General features: G+C 40.7%; 1 long non-coding RNA gene across 2 annotated transcripts; it reads right to left on the bottom strand.

Moving 5' to 3' along the window:
- Nucleotides 1-3435: 3435 nt before the first annotated feature.
- On the bottom strand, nucleotides 3436-21300 carry LOC108409432 (uncharacterized). Of its 2 annotated transcripts, XR_001856222.3 has the most exons (4): nucleotides 20984-21300; nucleotides 14727-14844; nucleotides 11194-11356; nucleotides 3436-6974 (listed from the first exon to the last, which is right to left on the bottom strand). It is a non-coding gene; the product is annotated as an uncharacterized lncRNA (long non-coding RNA). The 2 variants fall into 2 exon arrangements; XR_001856221.3 differs by having other exon boundaries at nucleotides 3443-11356; nucleotides 20984-21273.
- Between the last annotated feature and the right edge of the window lie 2624 nt (nucleotides 21301-23924).

The following is a 23924-nucleotide window of genomic DNA, read 5'->3' as shown; positions in this document are numbered from 1 at the left end:
CAACTTGTCTGTGGGGCCGGGAATGAAGCAATAACATGGTAACAACAAAACCATTTTCTAGAAACAAAGACCCTGAGAGTGTGTGCTGCCAGAAGTAAAAGAGCAAGGGCCCTTTTCTAGGTACCTGAGAAATAAGGGCCCTTTTGCTATAGAATTTAATTTTAATGGAGAACTTGTGTTTCCTACTAGTTAGCCTTGGCAGAGCTAAAGGCATTTATTTCAACCAGTTTTCTCTCAGAATCACAGGTAAGTCTTTCTCTGCAACAAAAGTTCACACAAATTTAGGGCATTAAGGTGTAGGCCTTCAATGACAGGCTTAGGGATATAGCCTTTGCAATAATGAGGAGCTTTTGAAGGTTGCTAAGCGAAGCACATGAATACAGTCAATTTCCATATTAGTGGTAGTTATGTTCTACAATTCAGTAACACTGAGTTAGTGACTGCTGAGCCAGGCAACGTCCAATAGTAAGTTCCTGCAAGTCTGGTCACAACGTATTTGTCAATCAATCAGTATATAACTTTGTTTTGTGAGGGTTTCTATTTAAAGACACCTTCTTTAAAATATATTGTTGATTCAGAACATTAAACTCACAGCCAGCAGCACCATAACTCATGCCTGAATGAAGCTGATCTAATTGTTTTCTCCACAGTCTAATATGTTCACTACAAGGCACATCACAGCCATCTGACACTTAAGGAACGCTGGACAGCACCTCAGTGTGACACTTGGAGGCCATTTAAAACAATGAAATCACTGATACAAAGCACAAAAATGTGATGAAAGGGACATTTGTGCATAGTGTGAACATTGGCCTCAGCTGGGTATGAGCAGATCATACCCAGAAACTCAAGTTTCTCACCGGCCACGCTTAACATCCCGGAATGTCTGTGCAAGTGCTGTGAGTGTTGATTTTGGGGTTACAAATATGCTAGCCATTAGGTGAATTAACAAATACGAAATCTGGGGATAGTAAAGATCAACTGCATGGGTTTTTGTTTTAAAAGAGAAATTCTGCTGGGAGTGTCGGGAAAAACCTGATGAAAGTACTGCTTTAGGAAGATGATTCTCTGGGCATATGCTGGTTGGGCAGAGGTGAAAGAAGGGAGAAAAGAAGCCACTTACAAGGCCCCCATGTGGCCTTGCGGACTATTTCAGTTCTGATCAGTGCCTCACTAGGAAAGTTATTAAAGCAAAATGTATCGGTAACAATAAAGACTTATTCAGGGTAACTCCATAAGTCTAATTCTGAGCAGCTACCCAAAGGAGATAATCTAAAATATAGGAAAAGTATATACTGAAGATGTTTGCCACACCATTATTTATAATAGGGAAAAAAATAGTTAACAGCCTAAATATTTAACAAAAGGGTTAAGGTTAAGTAAATTATTATGTATACATGTATTTGGCAGCATTTTATATAGTCATTTACAATGCTCATTAAGAATAATATAGAGTCTACTTCATACCTATTAGGATGGTTACTATCAAAAAAACCCCAGAAAATAACAAGTTTTGGTGAGGTTGTGGAGAAACTGGAATCCTTGTGTACTGTTGGTGGGAATATACAATGGTATAGCCACTATCAAAACAGTATAGAGGTTCCTAAAAAAGCTATAAATAGAATTACTGTATGACCCAACAGTTCCACTTCTGGGTATATATGGAAAAGAATTGAAAGCTGGGTCTTGAAGAGATATTCATACACCCATGTTCACAGCAGCATTATTCACAATGGCCAAAAGGTGGAAGCAACCCAAGTGTCCAAGGACAGATGGATGGATAAACGAAATGTAGTACATACACTCAATGGAATGTTATTCAGCCTTGAAAAAGAAAGTCTAACCCATGCCACAAAATGGACAAAACTTGATATTATGCCAAGTGAAATGACCCAGTCACAAAAAAGATAAACACTGTATGATTCCACTTACATTGGGTACTTAGAGTAGTCAGCTTTATAGAGAAAAGTAGAATGGTGGTTCTCAGGGGCTGAAGGAGAGGGAGGAATGGGGCAGTATTGCTTAGAATTTCAATCTTGCAAGATGAAAAGAGGTCCAGAGATGGGCTGTGTGACAATGTGACTGAATGTACACAGTGCTCTGCTCTATGCCCTTAGACATGGCTAAGATGGCAGATTTTGTGCTTTGTATATTTAAACACAGTTTTTTTCCTAAAAATAGAATATTATACAATAACATAAGAAAAATGTTGGGGACCTAATATTTAGTATAAAAATCACACTATAAAATTATTAATATAGTTTAATAACACTACTAGAAATCTATGCAAATTTTAAAAAATTAATGTGAAAAAACCCAAATGCTTAATATGATTATTTGAGTATGGTAGGCTACTGGATATTTTTTTCCACTTTAAAATGAAAATGCATTTATTAAAAGTGAACTTGATAATAAAAGCAAGTTAAAAAATTAAAGGACATTTTTGCTCAATTTCTTTCCTTTATGCATTAATTCTAGATTTCTTTTCCACTGAAATTGATGGCAAGAATTATTATATGGTTTTACTTTTTAAAAACTCCTAGTACTTGCACTATAATAAAAAAAAGTGCTTTTGTAATACTCACATGGCTTAACAAAGAAAAAATATTCAGTAGCAATAAATGGATTTTTAATAGTTTTAGCTGAGGTTACTCAAAAGTCATTTGAAGAGGACTCTAGGGATTTTTTTTCTTTTAAGAGGAAAATGAATGAATGAGTGATGAGCAAGTGAGTGAGGGAAGCTTGCCAATCCTTTCTTCACAAGAAATGCCTCACCCCATGGGAAGTAAAGATGACAGACCACAGTTGCTACAGCTGTAGCAAGATAAAAAATGAATATTAATGATTGATTTCAAATTAGCCAGTTCTCTTCCTTTTGCCTGCAGCCGACCAGGAGCTCACTGGAGGTTAGGTGACTGTATCCAGTCACCATTCAGAAAAAGTCCTTGTTCTGTTCAGCTTCATGAAACTTAATGTTTTTTAGCATTCTAATTGTGTTTGTTCATTCCAGTGATGAAACAGATTTTTTCCCAGACTGCTTTCCATCTGGTTGTTTTGTAATCATAAACAAACTACATTAGAAGTCATTTTTTTAAAAGCCCCAACTCCCATTTTTCTATTGTTTTATGTAGGTTAGCACCTGAATGAAATCAACTATTTTATGTCTTTCATAGAAGTGCATATTTATTATTTAAGGTGTGTGGTTTGTATGTTTGAATATATGTGTATATATATATATATATATATATATATATATATATATATATATATATATATATATATCTGCACATACCAGCACACACATCTGTGTGAATATATAATAATTTATACAAATAATATATATGTGTACATGTGTGTATACATACATATGTATAATATTGATACATATAACATCTCTAGTTTTTCTCTTATTTGCCCCTCAGAAATTTTCTGCTAAGACCATCACAGCTTTAGGCCTTGGCCTGCAATCTCAAGTATGCGGCACGAGGCTGATATCACCATCCGAGGAAGACCGGGTTTGTTTTGACTGGCCCATCAGGAAGGAAGCAGTTGCAGCGTGTGACCTGGCGAGCTCAGGGAGCAGGTTCTGACGCACTGCCGCTGCACGGAGCACACACCGGCCTGCCGGTCCAGGGAAGCCAGGAAGGGCGGCGCCTTCCCTACCGTCACTGCAGAGAGGACCTCAGGAACGGGCCAGGCATCGGGGGCCTCCCTGCTGGACCTGCCGTCAGTGCAGTCAGTGAAGACGAGCTCACCTCCCAGCGGTTCTCTAAAATCAGTCCTGTCTTCACTTAGAGAGACGCAGAGAGGTAATGAAGAGGAGCGGGCCAAGGAGCAGGGGTGGAGGATTAGCGCCCAGCCTCCTCTCCTTCCTTATAAATCTGCCCTCCCTAGCCTGAAAGCTCTCCTTTCGGGAAGGATGCCCTAGAGGCGGGCGACTGTCCTGTGGCAGTCCGTGAGCAGCCCAGGTCAGTGGTCCACACTGCCCATTGGGGAACCCACGAAGATATCTCTGTCCTCGGTGATGGCAGGGTGCTCCTGGTCCCCTCCGGCGGTGCGCCACGCCTCCGAGAACTACCTGCCCCCAAGATCCCAGCACTTCCGCTGCCTGGGAAGTTTTGTACTGCAGCGTTCCTAGATAAAGACCAGATTAGGTGGCGAGCTGTAGGGCTGTCAATGGGCTCAGGGGAAGCCACCTGGGTCCTATGCTAAACCACAAAGATTTTGTGAAGGCAGTGGCTAGTGCAGGGTGGAGCATGCAGAAAGTGGTGAAGGACACAAAAAGAAAAACGTCTCTTTCCCTCTTATACAACACTAACTGCAGCATACATGTTACCCTTAGGTTTCTTTTGAATTGGGGTGCTATTTTAGTGGTTACTAGAAAAAAGAATAGGAGAAAAGCTTGCTCCTAAATCCATACTTGAACCCCCCTTAATTTGCAAGGCTCTTACATCTTCAACTTCCTCGAATTCCAGGGCCACTTTTCCTGAGCAGCTAGCCCAGAAATACATGCAAGCATCTCTTAGCCAAAGGAAAGCAAACATTCATTTGAACCTGTGCTACCTCCATCAATTGCCCCATTGCTCCTTTAACTTCCCAAAAGAATAGTTTACACCCGCCATTTACTCAGGGCATAGCAATATGTCTCCTGAACTGATCACTGTTGGAACTGCTCACCAAAGCAGTTCACCAATTGTTCACCAAAGCCATTCAAATTTTCGATCCAATGGACTCTATTCATTCTTTACCCAGCTGGACCTCTTTGCTGGCACTGCTACTAGAGTGTAAGTCATACCTGGACAAAGATGTTTGTTGTTTTGTTTGCTGCTGTATCCATGGCATGTGGGACAGTGCCTGGCATGGAATGGGGTGCTCAGTAAGAATCTGTGGAGTGAATGGGCTGGCGAGCTCTTTTCCAGGACTCACTAAAGAGTCTATTCATGGGCCTCCATGACTTGCCACCTCCTGGTCCTCCTCTCTGGCCATGCTTTTTGGCCTCCTTCACAGACATCCTTTCTTGTCAACATCACCCTGTTTTACTTTTCCTGAGTTTCTTCCTTGTCTGCCTCTCTTCTCATTCTACACACATTCTTTGAGCAATCTTGTCAACATTATGTTTATACTGAGGGCTCCCAAGTTATATCTTCAGCCATGAAGTCTCTCTTGAATTTCAGGCTCAGTGATGCCATTGGGCATTGTTCCTTTGAATGCTATGAGTGTCTTAAAGTCAACATTTCTCACACTCAATACTCAGTCTCAGATATGCTCCTCCTCTTGAGCTCTCATTTGATAGCACCAAAGCTAGTGTCAGTGAGATTTTAATATGAGCCCTTGCTTGGAGTTAGATGTCTTGTTTGTTTCAGGCTAACTGAAAGTGTGGGTCTGTGACAGAAACCTGTTCACATAGGGATTACAAGTTTTCTGGGGAAAGGATTCATCCCAAGGGAGGGGTGGATGGGCAAATTAGACTGGCTTGAGATTGCTGAGTCTGAGAAACCTGATGTTGGTTACCTTTGACTCTTTTCTTCCCTAATCGAGTCCCATAGGGCAGATGAGGAAACTTCCACCTAATGTGATGTCCTACATCTAGACTTCAACTTACGCCAACTTACCTCTTAAGAGTTTTAAAAATTTGTCTCCTTGTCTCGAAGACTTCCCTCTCTGCCCTTAGATCCAATCCCCACCTGTTCTCTATCCTGCTCTGCACTGCAGGAAAGTACATTTCCCTTTCAACTGGCTTCCAGGTTTCAATTGGCAGTGGGAGGCACTGTTGACAGGCAGGAAGGTGGGAGGAGGGGAAAAGCCAGGCATTTCTCCTTCTCTTGCTCTGCCTCTGACGGCATCTCCATCACGACAGCTCTTCCCTGCCTGTCCCTGCTCACGCCAGCCAGCCCCACGAGAGCTCCAGTTCCCGGCAGATGGCCCCAGCCCTGGCTCTGGTAACTCTGCCTATTCCCTTTGTCCCTCCAGACTAAAGGTGACAGTGACTTCCTGGCTTGGCTCACCTCCAGATTGCCTAACACTCTCGCGCTTTCATCAGTCTCATCACCAGATAATCAAGTTACTGCATTGGTTTCCCTCTCATTGATAGACCTGGGGGAATTTGTGATTTTCTAACTGGATCCTAATGAACAGTATCCTTTTGCATTTACTTTCATCCTCCTAATTCCTAATGCAGACCTTGATCATTGTCTTGCCAATGGGTTTCAGTCCCGGGCAAGTTCACTATGGATTCAGTGTGACCAAAGAAAGTGACAGCAAAACGTTCTTGGGGTGAAAGGGTTATACCCAACTTTATTTCCAGATAGCAGGTCAGTCACTAAAATCCCATTCTCTCAGAGTGAATCTGCATGCAGCAAGCCAGTCTCTGCCTCTGGGCCCCTCTGTCCTCACAGCTGTCCTCTGGGCCCCTCTGTCTGCACAGCCGTCCCACATAGCCATCCTACGGGTCTCTCTGCACAGTCGTCCTGTACAGCCATCCTCTGGGCCTCTCTGCACAGTCGTCCTGCACAGCCATCCTCTGGGCCTCTCTGCACAGTCGTCCTGCATAGCCGTCCTCTGGGCCTCTGTCCTTGGCGCTGCCACCACTCCAGCCTCTGCTCTGCTCTCCTGCAGCCTTGCAGCCCTGCCACTATGTCACGCCCAGAGCACTAGGCAGAGCTCTTTTTATAGAGTCAACAGCCATGTATTGCCCACAGGTGTGCAGTGAGCTAGTCAACCAGGGCCAGGTGAGAATCCTGGCCACAGGAACTCTCATTTTATCCACAGTCATCCTATTACAGTGATGCATCTGGAACACAAACACGATCCTGCCACTGCCATGCTTAAATCCCTTCCACAATTCTAAGTACATTCAAGAAAAATTCTAGATCTGTGCTGTCCATTAGGGTGTCCATGGCTGTTGAGCACTTGAAATGTTGCGATTCAGAATGAAGATGTGCCATAAGTGAAAAATACTCGGCAGATTTTGAATACTTAGTGCCAAAAAAAACATTTGCAAAATACATCATCAGTTACTTTTAATACCAATCACATATAAATAATTACATTTAGACATTGGGTTTCTTGGGTTTCAAAAAATATATTATTAAAATTAATCTTACCTGTTTCTTCAGATACTACCAAATTAAAAAATACATATGTGTCTCATGTTTGATGTCTTTTGAGCAGCACAGCTCTAGACTACTGGAAAAAGCACATAAGCCCAGAGGCTCTCACCCTGCTTTTCACTTTAGGCTCTAGGAACTGCAGTCATTGTGGACTAGTGCTAATGCTCAAGCCCCCACCCAGAACCATTAGTGTCACACTGTAACTACTAGGGTCATGCTCCCCCTCATCCGTAGCCTCACCCAGCAGGAGGAGGGAAGGAACACTGACAAGGATCCCGGCTGGGGTACTGGTGTGGAGGGGGAAACTTTCCAGGAGAGGTTTGAAAATGTTGGACATTAAAAATTCTTGCTCCCTCCTGAAGGATCTTTCCGAGTCCTTCCCTCAGCCCGAGTCTTCCGTTGAGTGTTTGCTGATGCTCTTAGTCAGTCACTCACCGGGGGCTGTTGGAGTTTGAGAAGCCAGATGCTCCCTTCCCTTCTCTCCACTTAAAGCAGGGCTGGAGACTTAAGTGTCTGGTCCTGCACAGCTCATCAGCCACAAACACCTGCTGTAGCCCCACCACAAATAAGATAGCCTTACCCAGAGGATGCCTCTGTCACTGTGGCTCTTGCTTGGGAGCAGCAGTGGGGGGAAGATGGGATTCGAGCTTTCAGAGAGACTGATCCTGGTGATGCAGAGGCACAGCTAATGCATGCTCAGCTCTGTCTTGGCTCTGGGCCTTTGTTCATGTGCCCTCTGCCCCCTCTCTTACTCTTCCTTCTCCCTGCTGCTTCTACTTGTTCTAAAAGATACATTTCAGCTATCCTTCTGGGAATGTTTTCCTGACCCCTGCATAAAATGCCAATGTTGGATTTATCAGATATCTTTTTCACTGATCTGTTAATATGTCTCTTCCTCTCATTAGATTGCAGGCATCTTAATAGTATTGGCTGTATTTTGTTCATCTTTGACTCCAGTGCCTGGCCATAGCAGGTGATCAATTAATATTAAGTGAATAAAAAGATAGATCGATGGAAGGATGGGTGGGTGAATGTGTGACAGATGCTTTTCTGGGGTTCCCTACAGCACTTGACACAATGCCTTACACACATTTTTGGATCAATAAGTAATGCCATTCGATAGACTGAAAGTTGGGTGCCAAGATACGCTCATTAAACTAAGCTACAGAACCAAAATAAAAACCAGATTGCTGATTTTGCTGCCAGTACTTTTATATGTAAAGTATATCCCCAGGCTTGGATTCAATTTGGGGCCACTTTAGAGGTAGACAAAGACAAATATGGAAGAGGCAGATTGGTAGAATGAGTAGCTGCCAGGGTTCCAGCAGGACAAACAGCTTATCAGCCAAAAGCTCGCTCTCTCTCATAAGTCAATTTGTGTATTTCTCATTAAGGATTAAATTCATTACTATCATTTTAATCTTAAATTTAATTCTAATGTACTTGAAGGTCTATAACTTGAGAATAGAAAATCTGAGAACAGAAAACCTGAGTCACTGTTAACATCTGACAATTATTTGTCAGGTTTTCCTGAGCAAGAAGTCATTTTTCTTTCTGAGTCTACTCGTTTATCTGAAAAATGGGAGAAATCATATTCATTCTGTCTGCTTTTCTAGGTCATGGTGAGAATTGAATTGGGTTAGGTATGTCAAGAACTTTGAGGACTATTATACAAATATTGTTATACAAATGTTGGGTATTATATCTTACAGTATTTCTTAATTCCTCATGGGATTTGAAAGGAAATAATATAATTTCATAGAAACATATACAAATTCAGCTATATCTTATCTCAGATTACCTGTCCAAATAGTTCTTTAGCCCATAATAACTTTAGGTGCATTTTTATGAATGAAATTTTGAAATACTTTAATTATAAACAAATCTCTGTACATAGAACACAAATTTTCTTTTTGTCATGTTTTCTCAATTGAATTCTGACTATGTCTTTTACTTTTGTCTTGTTTTGTTCTAAAAATAAAACACTGGTCCATAGTGAAGATGAAGATGGAATAAGAAATACTTTTGCTGACATCCAAACATGTACATGTGTATGTGAGTACATGTGTATGCAAACTGGTCATTACTTTATTGAGAATTTCATTGGTCTACTTTATTTGTTTATATTTGTTCTCATCTTTTTCCATTGCTCTTACATTTATTTAATCAAAAATTTAAAATATTTTTTAAATTATAACTTGTAGACTGAATAATGGTCCCTAAAGAGATCATGTCCTAATCCCTGAAACCTATTGTTTATATAGAAAAAGGATACCTGCAGGTATAATTAAATTAAGGATTTTGAGATAGGGAAATTCTCCTGGATTTTCCAGGAGGACCCTAAATGCAATCACAAGCACCCTTATGGAAGAGAGACAGAGGTGGATTTGACATGCAGAGGAGGAAGATAGTGCGACCACAGAGACACAGATTATAGTGATGTGGATATAAGCCAAGGACTGCTGGTCACCACTAGATGCTGGAAGCAGTAAGGAAGAACTTCTAGAGGGAATTGTATGCAGACATTCTGGTTGTGGCCCAGTGAAACTGATTTTGGATATCAAGCTTCCAGAATTATGAGGGAATAAACTTCTGTTCTTTGAAGCCACCAAGTTTGTGGCAAGTTATTACAATGGCATTAGAAACTAAAACTAACTTTTTATGTGATTCAGGAGGAAGGACACTTAGTTACACAAACTAGTTATAGATCACTGATTCTCAGCCTCTTCTTTAAGATTTAATAACAATGTGTTAATTGAACCTCTGAAGTGCTTGGAATGGTGTAAGTACAATAAGGAACATCAAAGAAATAAGAGACACTGCCTCTCCCCTGAAGGAGCTTGTCATCTAGTTGAAGAATCAAGACCAACAGGTGTAAAACCTTTAGCACATAATTCAAGGCAGTGGCTAACTGAAGGGAGAAACTGCTCGCACACTGTGCCAGGTGATGTGAAGGAAATGAGCAAAGGTGGGGGCAGGGATGAACAAGGTGAGTCATGAGTGGGGAGTCTGCACATGGGTAGAAAGCTCGTGTGGGAGAAAGTGGGAATAAATTCAGTAGTTAGGAAGGGTTTCTGTGAAGGAAACGTCAAGCTGCAGAGAATGAGCTTAATATTGAACGACGCAGGAAGCCTGTGGCTGGTTGGGGCGGAGCTAAGTGATGAGAGCCAGGTCCAAGGAAGGCCCATGTCCCTGATGCGGAGAGTTGCACACTCTGGCTTGCCTGTCAGCTTCCTTTATCTTCGCAGGTGCAGTATGACACTACATTTTAGAATAATGATTTTTTAATATTTTTTCCTGAGAAATGTTTGGGACAGCCCTGAGAAATGCTGCTTGGGGTAATTAGGAACACCTGGGATGTCAGAAACAGGAGCTATGAATCTTTCAGTGTTCCCAATTAGGTAGAATGGATATATCCCAGATACATCAGTTGGATGACAGGAAGCCCATTTTCCTACTGAATTTGCCTCTCAAGTGGTTTCTGGACACCCTGGGGGAAAGTGTAATCTATTGTCTCCTGGCTTTCTGTAGTTTCACAAACCCTCCAGTCCAACCTGCATCTGGCTTTTCCAGGCCGCTCTGGGTCCCCTGCACCTATTCCTCTGGGCAGGGACTCTGCTCCCTTCAGGCTAGCAGCCTAGCAAAGACCAGGCTGTGGTGGGGATCAAGACATCCATCAGAAAGAGCAATAAGCACTGCTGTTTGATAGGTATTATCAAGGTTCACGTGCACAGACCAGTGCCAGAGCAAGGGCTGTCAGAGGAAGCTGCCATCAGGCTCGACACAGAGAGCCAGACCAGCCCCAGATAGGGCATATTCAGCAGCTTCCCACCTTGGAGTTGTCTCGGGAAGAGAATTCCTTGCCTACTCCATCCTGACCAACTCACTCCCATTCCAGGATGGCTGACAGTGAGAATATCCATTTCTTTCAGGAAGGCTTACTCCATACACATGGCTAGGCTTCCTTCATAGAACAGAAAAGGCACTGAAATGGTTGGCTACATGTTCTATGGTCCTAAATATCACCGCATGTAGGACACCAGTTAGCAAACTCAGGGAGTCCTGGTCCCTGCCCAGCCCATACCATCTCAGGGTCTTCCTCAGCATCCAGTTTAAAGCAGAGGGAAGATCAGGCAGCTTCTCCTTCGGTGTCTCGGGCTCACAACCTCCTGTGGGTACATATTTGGACATGAAGATGCACAAATAGCTTCAAGAAACAAGAGTCTTCAAGGACAGTCCAATTGCCACTGAAAATACACAGAACACAACATCTCAAGTTGCAATTCCTTCAGGGTAATGATAATTTCACATCTTCCCCCAAATAATATGTGGATTTTTGTTCTATGTAATGGTTAATGATATGTGTCAACCTGGCTGGGCTAAGGGATGCTCAGATAGCTGGTAAACATTTCTGGGTATGTCAAGGGTATCTCTGGGAGCCCAGCATTGAAGTGGTGGACTGAGTAAAGCAGGTGGTCCTCTCCAGGGCAGGTGGGCATCATCCAACCCAGTGAGGGCCTGAACAGTGAAAATGCAGAGAAAGGGAAAATTCACTCCCTCTGTTTGAGTTCAGGCACCTGTCTTCTCCTGCCCTCAGACATCAGCCAGCCTTCTTGGGCTTTTGGACTCCAGCCTGGACGAGCACCACTGGCACCCTTTGAGCTCAGCCTAAATTATACCACTGGTTTTACAGTTTTTTCCAGCCTGCAGAAAACAGATTGACTGTGAAACTTCTTGGCTCCTGTAACCTTGTAAGTCGATTCCTATAGTAAATTTTATCGTATATAATATAATAGCTGTCTTATTGGCTCTGTTTCTCTGGAGAACCCTAACTAATATATTCCATATTTGTAATAAATAAATGGCCCATCCTGCTAATTATTTTCTGTGAGAGGAAATGTGTTACAGAGAAAGATAATTGCTAGCAACTTTAATTAGTGTTCCTCCAGCTTTCAAGAATGAATTAAAACCCTATCTCCACCATACTCCATTACATATTTTTGAACTCTAATGTAATTCAACAGATGTTGATTCATTCATTCAACAAATTCATTCATTCATTCGTTCAACAAATGTTTGTAAGGGCCCATTTAAGTGCCTACACCACACTAATCTAGACCCTGTGAAGGCAGCAGTGAACAAGGCAAAACCCCTGCTCCCAGGGTGTCTGGCGTTTCCCTTTGGTGAGGGGAGCTGTGAATAAACAAACTGGAATGTATCATCTGATGCTAAAAAGAAAAAGTAGAGTAAAGGGATAAAGAATGACAGTAGGGAGATATTTTCAGAATGGTAAAAACGGAAGACTTTTCTGATAAGAATATATTTGAGCAGAGTCCTGACTCAAGGGAAGGGGTAAGATGGAGACTGCTAATAACACCCCAGCATCCTTAACCTCTTGCTGCCTTTAACAATAGAACCTTCAGAGCTTTTGTTAAACAAGTCAATGATGTTCCTTGCATTTCCAGCTTTCCTTGCAAATACATGTGGTGTGGTCTATGTTTGGGCTAAATGCATGTGAGCAGAAGTGATGTGTAGAAATTCTGTGTCATCTCCTTAAAGATACTTGCCTTTTTCCTGCTAACTGGGAGATGATAACCACTGGAACAATCCGGAAAACATATTGAGATGGCAGAGCGCCATCTCTGCAGTTTTATGCAAGAGAAAAATAAAATTCTATTCTGTATTAAATAACTGTATTTTGTTATAGTGGCTTAGCTTGTTGCTCAGCTAATTCAAAAAACAAGCTGTGTGGCTATCTAGAGGGGCGCCTTTCTAAGTAGAGAAAATAGGGCCTGCAAAGGCTATCAAGTAAGAGCTTACTAGGAGTGTCAGAAGGCAAAGCATTTAACACCTTGGAACCTCCAGCAGGCCTCAGGGTTTTATTGTTGGAAGCTGTGGATGTACTTTTGGAGCAAAGGAATGACATTATGTGATGTCTGTTTTAGAAAGATCATCCTGGCTTTCATGTTGAAATTAGAACAAGCAGGCAAGTGTGGAAATGCAGACAGACTAGTTGGGAGGTTATCACGGTGGTCCCAGGAAAAGATTATGGTAGCTTAGACTAGGGCACTAGTGGTGGATGGGCTTCCAGTGTATTTCTAAAGTAGAGATGCATGGATGTGCTCAAAGATTGTAAATGAGAGAAAAATATAAGTAAGGGTGGGGTTCAGAAGGAAAGGGAATTGATGTGGGGATTAGAAATTGTATGTGGAGATCTGGGGGTATGGTTGGAAGTGGGAATTATATTTTCTTTGCTCAGGAGCTTCATATGACTACCTTCTCTTTGCATAATTGTAATTAATTTTATCTTTGCCTCCACCAATCAGACTCTACAGAATGAACTCTGCCCTTTCTCTCTCCTCTATTCAGTCTTCCACCATATGTTATTTTTCTTTATTCTAAGCATTACTTTGTACATTCGTTCATTTGGGGAGATGTTCAGTGTCAGCAAAAGATAGTGATCTCAAAGTGACATACCTCGATTATCTTCTCTCTCAAAAGCACTTAAGGAAAGGGAAAATGAGAACAGTGATATGATATGGAATTGATGTTGAAGATATGTATTGTAATTGGAGAAAGGAGGACAGGTTGAAATGCTGGTGAAGGTCAGGAGGGAGGAGAAATACCGAGTCTGGGACTGTGCGGAGAAGTGAACATCCAGCAGTGGAAGACGAATAGCAGGTACTAATAGTATCCATGACTGTGAGGTGAACCAGAGGCGAGAGGGAAAATGATGACTCTCTATCTGGGGCAGAGCAAACAAAAGACTGACCTCATTTCTCTTTCATTCTTAAGTGGTACACTCTTCCGGTGCCATGTAAATTGCTAGGATCAAGTAATCTTGAGGAAGTATTCCTAAGAAAATAGTTGTACTTTTCAAGAGCTGATTATAATTTTGATTTGGGCTCAGTTGTTCTTACAGGAAAACATGTAATTGTTACTATGATCTTCTAAGGTTTGCACAAATGACTTGATGTAGGAAGACCTTTTTCATTTCCAAGGGAAAATTATCCATGGCAGTTTCAAACCATCTCGGGTCATCCAAAGCCAAACTCCAGGGATAGCTTTTTTTTTTTTTTTCATTTTCTAAGAGGATATTTCCAGAATGGACAGTCATTAAAACTGTCTCCTGAATCATTTTATTATTATTATTGTAATATAGTTAGTTATACAATATTGAATTGGTTTAATGATTCAATAATTATTTACATTACTAAGTGTTCACCATGGTTAAGTGTAGTTACCAATAATATTGTAATATCATGGTATGGTAGCAGGGAATAACTACACTTACTGTGAGAAATATGTTTTAAACCAGGGGAATAACAGGTTGAAAGATGTTTATACAAGGGGTACTTTCTTAATCATGAACTCTGATCACAATTTATAGCTAATAATCAATTTAACATGAAAATTACTGTGACTAGAATCTAAGCATTGTTCACATATAAATTTCTGTTTGAACAGGCTTCTAGACTACACAGGAAATATGATCAAATGCATGTATTTTATAAATTCAAAAGCCATGGCAAACTTAAGTCTGCTTCTGTTTTTAATTGTGCATTTAAAAAAGTCAGGAATACCAGGGCCAAAGTGGTCACATCAACATCTAGATACCTCTGAGGCTGACTTCATGTTATTGTCATATTTAAATTCTTCTCCACTGTCATCATCTTCATCACCATCCACCATCAGTAAAGATTTATAAGATGTCTGTAAGATTTGAGGCACTAGACTAGAAAAAGGGAAATCAAACGACTATAAGACATGGTTACTTCTTTCAAAGGGCTTAGGATCTAGTTGGAAAGAGGAGATACAAATTAACAGATAAATATATAAATACTTGGTATGTACAAGTCAGGAACAGTTAGCTTATGCTGCATAAATGAATCACCCCCACATTTTGGAAGATTATAACAACAAAGGTTATTTCTCACTCCTTCATGGCATGGGAGCTTTACTTACTGTAGTCATTCAAGAGCCCAGGTTACTGATGTTGCCATACTGATGCTTACTTTTACAATCATTGAGGCAGGAGAAAAAGGAAAGATCATTAATCACCCAATGGTTCTTAGAGCTTCCTCCTAGATGTTACACTTGTCACTTCTGCTCATATATTATTTTTCTAAAGCAAATGAATGCCCACACCAACTTAAAGGGAATGGGAAAGTGTGATCTACCATATGCTGGGAGGAGAACTATAAATATTTAGTGGACAACACAAATGCCCACCACAAGCTGAATATATTAAGAGTCAAATAAATTATATAGGTGAAGTCCACATCATGTCGAAGTTCAGAGAAGGGAGTGAGCAATAAAATCTAGGATATTAATAAATTAATTCACTCATTCAGTCATCTTTTATTCAATGTACATTTAAAGAGCACTTCCTACCACTGAGCACTCTTCTTTTAAGTAATGGTCATATAATACTAAATAATACTGATAAAAATTCCCTGCCCTCCTGAAGATTATTTTCTAGTAGGGGAAGATCTGAGCTAGGTCTTGAAGGATGAGTAGAATTTAGACAATTATATAAGGGAGAGCATTCTCAGCATAGAGAATGGAGTTTGTTCACATGAAACCAGAAAAGTATATGGAATAAAAGAATGGAAAAATCGCTTCATAGATATAACTTATTCAACCTCTGTGTAATTAAAGGATGTTTATAAAAAACATTTACATAATTTAAAAAATAATTGTTTGGATAATATGAATTAATATGGATGTTTTAAGTTAATAATTAAAATTAATTAAATGGAATCTCATTTTTAGTTACTCTATATTCTTATTCAACTATATTACATGTGAAATGCAATGACTTAGATATGTTTCACTGTAATTTTCTTTTTAACATGTCTTATTTCTTGAAATATTTTGATAGTGGGATAATTTGAGTAAAGATTATTATAAATAAACAATTATGATCCTCCCCACATTTCTAAGGACTTAGTTATCCCTTAAAGACTCTCAAAAACATTAAAACTTTTTAGTTTTTTGCATACCTACAGAATTTGTCATGACACTTGAAAATAAATTTACTGGGATTCTGAAGGAGGGGAAATTAAAAAAAACATAATATTTTCATGTAAATAAAATCATGAAAACAAAATCAGATACTCATATTGAGATCTTTAATTCATTTTTTATCTAATAGCTGCTGATGGGGCCCTCACTAAATTCTAGATTTAGATAGCTGAAAAACTTTGTTGCTAAAAATACCATCGGACTACAAATTACTGAGGACAAAGAGATGATATCACTTGCATTGGGCAATATTCATCTGAGGGGAGGGGAATGGCAAGATCTTCACTTGCAGATATTTTCAGATGAGGAAAATTCACAGATGAGAGACTTGACAATGTGGGTGAATGTAGTAACCACATTGTTTTTAATGTGAAACCTTCATAATAGTGTGTATCAATGATACCTTAATTTAAGAAAAAAAGAAAGTTTGAGGCAGCAACATTGGAAATAGAAAGATAAAGAGGAGATGATGGACTGGAGAGATATTTTGGAGAGAAAATCAAATGCAATTAGTGATTAAACTAAGTAAAAAGGAGGGTTTCAAGCCAGGTTTCTGGCCTAATTGTTCATGCACTAATAATGATTATTGTTTTAATAAATTACAATTTTTCCTTTAAAAAAGTTTGGTATGCTTACATTCATGCATTCAGAAATAAACATAATTTGAATACAGAAAAAAAAGAAAATTAACAGATGATTTATGAAAAACAAAACCAAAAACAAACTGATACTATCTCACACCCATTAGGATGGCTACTATAAAAAACCCCAGAAAATATTAAAAAATGTTGGAGAGGACATGGAGAAATTGAAGCTCTTGTGCACTATTGGTGGGAATGTAAAATGATGTAGCCATTATGGAAAACAGTATGCTGATTTCTCAAAATATTAAAAATGGAATTAACAAGTGATCCAACAATTTCCATTTTGGGGTATACCCCAAAAAATAGAACTCAAAATGGGGCTTAAAAACTATTCATATACCTATGTTCATGACATCAACATTCACAATAGCCAAGTGACAGAAACAACTCAAGTGACCATCTACAGGTGAATGGATAAACAAATATGTGGTGCATATAAATATATACACACACACACACACACTATGTGTGTAATATATATATGTATGTAATTTATATGTGTAAATAATATACACATATATGTATGTATATACAGAGATGTGTATACACATATATGTACACACACACACACACACTGGACTATTATTCAGCCTTAAAAGGGAGGAAATTCTGACATATGCTAAAACATGGATGGACCTTGAGGACATTATATTAAGTGAAATAAGGCAGTCACAAAAAAGACAAGTACTATGATTCCACTTATATCAGGTACCTGGAGTAGTTAAATTCATAGAAACAGAAAGTGGAAGGGTGGTGGCCAAGGCCTGGAGGGAGGAAGGAAAGAAGAGTTTATTGTTCGATGGCCACAGAGTTTTTCAGTTTTGAAAGATGAAAAGAATTCTGTAGATGGATGATAGTCATCACTGCACAATGATGCCAATGTACTTAACGCTATTGCACTGTACACTTAAAAATGGTCAAGACAGTAAATTTTATAAGTGTAATTTACTGCAATTGAAAGTAATTTAAAAATATAAATAATGACTAAAAGAAAATTTAAAATTCTCTGGCTTAGTAAAATCAGCAGCCATTTTTTTTTCTTCAGTTTGTATTTTGTATTTGTATTCAGTTTCTCATTTTGTATTTTGCTCAGAGAGTAATTCTCTGGTGTGATGCTTACACATCCCCCACTGTCCAAACCTTGATGGCTCTGCCTGCTGCTACATTCCAAGAGTTCCTAACCTAATTAACATTTCAATCTAATAAGATTTTTCTGGCTCCTAAAGTGTGATCTATCAATTGTTGACATATCTTGGGATATGGCCAGGCATAACCCAGTTACCCACTGTGGGACAGGCAGCCTGGGAGGGCTGGGGGAAGTAAACATCAGGGAACAGATGCCAAGAAAATGCAGTCAGCAGACTAGGTAGCAGGGCAGGGCTACTCTGCAGGTCAGGAAGGAGCTTGCGATGGTCCATCATCATAAGGTTACAGGGGGCCCCAACATGGAGTTCTGGCAGGTGCTTACGTACTGGATCCAACAAGAACTCGGCATCATCTAAGCAGAAGATATCGGGGAAGGTTGTTAGCAGTGCATGGTTTGGATTGTTCCTAGAAGGGAGACTGACAAGAACATGGCAGAGTCTCAAGCCTCAAGTGGCTAGAGAATTCACTAGGTTTAAAATTCTCAGCAGTCAGAATCCTCGTTATCCGATATTACTGCAGAGATGATCCAGAAAGGGTGACTGAGCCTAACTTCTAAAGTGTGGGGCTAAATTTTATATATCTCTTGCATAAAGTCAGTATAGGCTACAGGCCCAAAAGGGCATGGCTTAGGGCCATAAGGACTAGACAACTTGTCAGTGATGACTCACAATAAAGTTGAATTATTCATTATAGAGACTTTGAGATTTTGGGATTGTTAGTATTCTAAGTGGTTTCTCAAACATAAGGACACTACGAGTAAAGAACCTAGCATCCTGAAGATCACAAAAAAAAATGTCAGAATTTATAAACCCGTAACACAAAGAACATTTTGAGGTAGAAGCACACTACACTCTGTGTCTGGGCTAGAAGAAGAAGTCTTGGCAAAATGTCATTCCAAATATTTATCTGGTATAATCTACAAATGATCCTAGCTGGCCTCCTAGAGAGAAGGGTCTAGGCTGACCCTAGTGAGCAGTCACAGCTTCCTTACAGCAGACCTGGAAACCAGAAGTCATGGAGTCTTTCTTACAATATATCACTCTTACTCTAACTCTCCTGCCTCCCTCTTTCAATTATAAGGACCCTTAAGATTACCTTAGTCATAACAGATAGTCTAGGATATTCTTCCCATTACAAAAATCAGCTGATCAGCAGCCTTAATCAACCTCACAACATAACAGCATATTCACAGGTTTCAGGGACTAAGACATGGACATCTTTGGTGGAGGCATTACTCTGCCTCTTCTACCACAAGATCTTTCCTTCCTATTTTTTTCATGAGAAGAGGAAGGTAGGCAGAAAACAGTGGGGCAGGATGAGTAGGGGACCAAGGAAACCCCGAAGCATCAGAGCAAGTATCCCTGTTTCCTGAACCCCAAGATGGCTCCACAATATTCTGGAAAGACCTGGTGTCCTCTGTCCTCTGTCCTTGTCTCTTAGTTCACCCCCAGAGAATTTAAATTTCATCTGTTTGGGGAAAAATGGATCTCTTATTATATACAGATGGTATGTGTTTCAGAAAATGAGAGAAAGGGCCTCTTCTCCAGGGCCAGTGGACAGTGCTTCTGAAGAAGTGGTTTTCAAAGTATAAGCTTCCATCCTCCTTTAATGACAGTGAGGAGTCCTGAGGTCAGTTTAGTGAGTGAGGGTCAGTGAGAGAGAGAGAAGGAGGAGAAGGAGCAGGAGGAGAAGAAGAAAGGAAGGAGGGAGTGGAGAAGGAAGAGAGGGGGAGGGGAAAAATATTAAATAACATGGAATTGAAAATATCAGGGTACCTCACATGCTCTAAGGATAAAATTGTTTCAGTTATATCTGCACATCTGCAGTGGCTTATGGTGTGAGATGCATTTCACAGTGAAAATGTATGAGCTCTAGGAGGCTCCTGGGGCAGCTGCAGGTGTTTGCATGGAGAGGTCTCCCCTGCAGACAGGTCATCCCTCATCATTAGCAAAAAAAGTGAATCTGCTTATTTGGGAAGAAACATTTTAAAGGACTTTAGGAGACTGAGGAGGCAAAAAAAAAAAGACGAGAGTGTGGTGAAAGGAGACCAGAATAGAAGAGACAGATGGGAGTTCAAAGGGAAAAAGAGAAAGTGAAATGAAATTAAGAACATTAGTCCTGTTAGAGAATGAAAAAGGACAGACTCAGAGAAGAAATCAGCACGCAAGAGAAGCTCAGACTCAAGTGCTTTTCTGGGTGAAAGGACAAAGGAGAGAAATCCCCCAACCAAAATCCACGGCACCCTACAAACCTCCGGCAGCCCCCCACCATGCCTCTGTGGGCTCCTGTGACAGGAGCACGTGCACCACGCTGGACGTCTAGGCTTGCTGGTCTGGCCTTACAGTCTGCAGCTGTCTTGTTGGGGAGGCCCGAGCAGGAGGAAGTGAAAATGACTGGGAACCTGGTCTGAGTGATTAGCAGGGAGGTGGAAGGACAATGCTGCTATGGTGGGCCCCAGAGCTTCTGTGTAATGCTTACTGAGAACCCAATGTCCTTAACCCTGGCTATCAAACATCACCAACTTAGGATGCAACTGCTATTTACCACTATTAATGTAGACCAGGTACCACTAATCCCGTTACAGAGAAGAGAAAACTGGGTCTCAAAGGGGTGCAAGGAATTGCGTAGCATCAGTAAGTGTAAGGTCTGTGACTCCAGACACACTCTGTCTCTTTTTGCCACAACAGGGACTTCTTCAAGAACTAACTTTTCAAGGAGGCTGACCCATACCCATCACACATGGAGAATGTACTGGCTATTTATGACTGGCTTCCAGGCTTCTGACCAGGACCCCAACTCAGGTCCCTACTCTGAGGTTTGCACAAGTGGGTCTCCGGGAGTGGAGTGGGCAGGTTACATTTAGTAGAGGGTGGGACACCAAAGAACATGTCTTTCTTCTCCCACTGGGGTTCCAGAACAGGCATGGTATATGGCAGAAGGCAGCTTTCTCTTCCCAAGATTGAAATCAAGCTTAGGCTCTTTCTTCAAAAAATTGAAAGTTTAGAAAGAAAGAAAAATTGTTAGTTCCACTATTTATAAAATTTTATGAACACCTACCTGGTTAAATGTCACATTCGCATGCATTTTATGTTCCCCTCACGTAAATACAGTCAGCTTTCCAGTCACCATTGTTCTTCCTGGTTTTCTTTTCTGTTTCTTTTTCTTGTTCTGACCTCAAGCACCAGGTCCTGACTAGATGCTCAGGCTAGACCCCAAGAAGATCCTAGCTGAGAGGGGCAATGCATCTGACATGAAAGTTCTGGAAAGCACAGCCTCTTCCAGTGGATGTCTGGGGGCTGAAATGCAGACTCGGCAGTCCCGCTTATCTGTCTGGTGAAATGTCCTTAAATGGAGAATGCCCGAGAGGAGGGGTCTGGGTGGAGGCGCATGCCGATCTCCAGGGGGGCTGGGCAGCGAGGACTCTGCACACTGTCTCAGCTGTGGTCTTTCTCCCATGTGACAAGCTGGTCACAAGGTGACCTTCTTAAGAAAAGAAAATTTAATGCCATTAAATGTGGGCAAGACATTATTAATCTTGTTATACAGAAGAAGGAAGTGGGTCTTAGAGCAGTCCAGGAAACACAGAAGCATGAATATAAATTGCATCTCTGTATTTCATATTTTCTGAACTTTTTTTTATCACTTTTTTTTGGAGGGAGGCGTAGTACTCCAGGGTCCATGTTTCTAAAAACACTCTTTAGGAACTCTGACCTAACCTAAATGTAAAGTCCTCAAGGTCTCTGGCAGCTGGCCTGGCTCTGCTGGAAGATGCCTGGGCACATGCTGTCTTCCATCATGAGTCCCTTTGCAGCACCGCTTTTCTAAACGACTGAACAAAGCAGTGGCCTTGGGCTGGTACTTCTCCAATACACGACAATAGAGAAAAGTAACTTCATCTTGGTGGTGGTCTCAGAGATTTGCTGTTCTGCTGCTGTTGGGTTAATCCTGGACATAAGGCAAAAGGCCAAGACCTTCCAGGACACGGACAAGAAGTGATACCTTCCGGAGAGAATGAACCGATGCCCTGTGGTGCAGCATGGCCTGAGAAGCAGTAAACTGCAGAAACCGCTTAGAGGACAGTTCCTTTCATTTTTCTGGCTTTTAAAATGCTACTCATTTCTGATGCATGTCACACAAGTCAGTGTGTGACAATTGTCAAGGATGAACTTGGGCTGTGCCTTAAAGCAAACACAGCTAACACACTTCTGGTTACATTCACAATGCCACTCTCCTCTGCTGCCACCTCACCACAGTTGGTTATCAAGAGTACATGCTGATACTCAAAGCTCATATTTAACATGTGTGTATGTATTTCTAGGTGTAATTTGGTTCAGTCCCAACACAAGCAAAATGAAATCTGAATTAAATGTAAGATGACTGGCCTAAAACTAGAGCATAAAGGATTTTAGCTCTGAAAACTTAAGAAGGACAGTTGCTAAACACTGAAATAGGTTATCAAGGGAAGTTATAGAATCTATTTCCCTCAAGGTTCTTAAAATAAGGCAATGTCTATTCTGTAGAAGAAGCTTTCAGGATCCTGACAGAAGGAATATAGTTTAGTTTAACTGTCAAGGTGTTCCAACAAAAATCACAGGTACTCTGCTCAAAATATCCATCGAAGACCCTTATACCCAGGCAACATTTTGATTCCTTAATGCCTTGCTTGCTGAGGCTATTTCTGTAAGGGGAGTTAGAAATTCCCTTTCAGGTCAAACCAGCCAGGCATGATCTTACTGCCAACTCCACAGCAACTTCTTAACCACTGTGGTGATTACAGTCCATAAGATATTGTTCTTACAACTATAATAACAGTTATTAATGAACATTTTTGAGCACTCACTATATGCTAGCCATTGTGGTAGCTCTTTATACACATTACCTCATTTTCCTCTCATAACAGCATTTTAAGATAAGTATTATTATATCTATTTCATAGATATTTCAAGTGAGTCTTTGAGAGGCTAGGATCACACAGCAGGACTCAGACCCAGGGCCATTCTAAAGCCTGTGTTTTTATATTCCAGAAGGTTGTGGCTAACAGTTTTAAAAGCACATCAGCCCACAAATAATGTTGGCTCTTGAATGCAGCCTCAGTGGCAGCTCTGCCAATCCATGGGGCTCAGAAAACACTCGGTTCTCTCTTGGGCTTGCCTTCATTTCCACAGACACTCAGGGGTTTACAAAAAATGATGTATTTTTTCCATCATCCCTAAATTTTAAATAGGGTGAAAAGATCCTTCATGGCTGTGGACTATATAATATGTTTGGGTTCTCATTAGGAAAAGAAAAGTTCTGCTGCTAAACATGTGTCAAAATGTAGTACGTTCTTTTGAAAATTCTAAAAAAATTTTGACACATGTCCACTGAGGACTTGTCTTGAGGGGAAATAAAACACCGGAGGATTATTCAAAACCAAACCTGGTGAGTTGGAAGAATAATAAGTCCAGTTATAAGAAAAAACAAGGTGTGAATGATAAAATAATGATGTAGATTTTCGTAGGTGACACAATGACATATACACTGATGGTGTACACCTTGCATTTCCATCACAACCGACTGTGGCCCCAGCACTGGCATCCATCATGGAGTCTACACAGTGACCTAGAAATGACTCACCTAGTCAGTGACCGTCCAAGAAAGGGCTAAAATGATGACCTATAGGAAATGCATTCAGTTAACAGCTGTTGCACTTTGGAGCATGACAGATGGTGGAGGTAATGATGTTTCATGAAGTGTTTCCTGGCTCAGCAAGGTTGCCACAATGTGCGCCTCTGCTTTTTTCTCTGTCAAGGAGGAGGTGGGAGGAGAGACTCTTACTGGAGTCTATTACAGATTCATTTTCCTTAAATATGACATAGGTCAGCAATAAGCATGAGCTTCATAAATATTTTTTAGGCATATCATAAACGGGAAAAACCACTTAGCCTCATGTTGAAAAAACAGCACAATATTCTACTGATAAGAATTCTGAATTTATTATATTTAAAGTTTTTATTCT

Source organism: Manis javanica, chromosome 13 (genome assembly GCF_040802235.1).
Source record: "Manis javanica isolate MJ-LG chromosome 13, MJ_LKY, whole genome shotgun sequence".
In the NCBI taxonomy this organism is placed as follows: Eukaryota; Metazoa; Chordata; class Mammalia; order Pholidota; family Manidae; genus Manis; species Manis javanica.
The sequence above is the reverse complement of the archived record's forward strand: the minus strand, read 5'-3'. Positions and strand labels throughout refer to the sequence as shown.